Genomic DNA, 1,666 nt, shown 5'->3' on the forward strand with positions numbered 1-1,666 from the left:
CACACACACACACACACACACACACACACACACACACACACACACACACACACACACACACACAGTAACAAATATGCACATGCAGACATGTTATTCATAGATTAAACACTTACACCTCCAGCAGAGAAAGGAGAGTAAAAAAGAGAAAATGCATTTTTTTTTTGTTTGGGTAGGGGGTGGAATGTGGGGTTAATATAGATAAAGATTAAAAGAGAAGTTAAAGGGGGGCGGGGGTGGACAGCACTCATGGACAGATGTGGATGTCAGCCATGGCTGATTTTAAACTACAATATGTCAACTCCTAGACACTCATTCCACCACATGTTCACCCACTCCTCTAACAAAACCCTAAAATGTACTTAAAAATGAAAACTTGCAATCTTTCGAAGTTGCTTCTGTGGTGCGTTAACAGCTAATATCTTACCTGATGCAGATAGCTGTTTCCACAATCTTGGTTTGGTGATTTTGAGATTAGTTCTAACTAGACTGACGAGCTAACAGGTAGTCAGAGTTGGGCTCATGGGCAGGACTTCTTTGAATTCACCTGTAATTAATAAAATGTTTGACTCCTCCCATTTCAGATSCTCTTTGTCCACCTACTAAACACCRCTGTAAACACAAAACCAAYGTGCAGCGGTTTCTGMTTGTGACAGCACAAATTTATTCAGTCTTTTACTGATGCAGAGTTAGCTCATATAGCACAACATCAATCTATTTAAAAACTGAGAAAGAAATTTAAAAAGATAGTCAAGTCAAATTTTAGGCATTTTGTCAAAAAAGTTTTTAGTAGCTACAACCTTATGAGCTGTGACATCAGTCAAAGAGCTCAGTGGACAAAGAGGCAAAAATCTTCATMCAGGATRGASTGATGGCAAATATCCCTTGTGGTTAAAGGTTTWCCAGAGAAAACCCATGGGYGCACAGGGAGAATGCACAAACACCACCCAGAAAGGCCTCAGGCTGGGAAATGATCCTGCAACCTTCTCACTGATAGTGTGCCAAAAAGTGACTAAAAAACGTTACGTAAATAACCATGCAACGTAAAACAGAAGGCAAAGTAAAAGTTTATAAAATATGAACTGCTATAAAAGTGGAGCAGTTTTAAAATGGTCTTGGCACGATCGCATGAGCTGTCTTCTCATCAGTTCAGTCAGAATTAAACATTTTTTCTTACAAACTGAGTCGGTTCAAAAAGAGATCTGCAACAGGTAAGATATTAATTGTTTATAACATTTGCACAGATCAGCTTATTAGATCTGAACGACATTTTAAAGATTTTTAACCAGATATTTCTGCACAGTTTGTTGTCAGATTATAAACTTCATAACTTCTCTGTTAAACGGATCATTTCTCCTTTTAAATGGACAACGCAATAATGCTCACTTAAATTTATTAAACTAAAAGACTTTTTCAGTGATTTTTATTAACATGACATTTGGTGAAAAACTAAATTAAATGAATTTTTCATTTTGTATTATCACTGTGATTTGATGAGAACAAAGTACCAAGTGTTTGCACTATGTTTATGGTTTTTTATATTTAATGTTGATTTTATATGTTTTAGTTACCAGTCATCACAGTCAGTTTCAGACTTCATGATAATCTCTGACTAACATTCAGAAAAAAAACTTAAATTAAACAAAATGTATTTTATGAATTTATTAAA

The sequence above is a fragment of the Austrofundulus limnaeus genome, unplaced genomic scaffold, assembly GCF_001266775.1.
Source record: "Austrofundulus limnaeus strain Quisiro unplaced genomic scaffold, Austrofundulus_limnaeus-1.0 Scaffold37, whole genome shotgun sequence".
Lineage (NCBI taxonomy): Eukaryota > Metazoa > Chordata > Actinopteri > Cyprinodontiformes > Rivulidae > Austrofundulus > Austrofundulus limnaeus.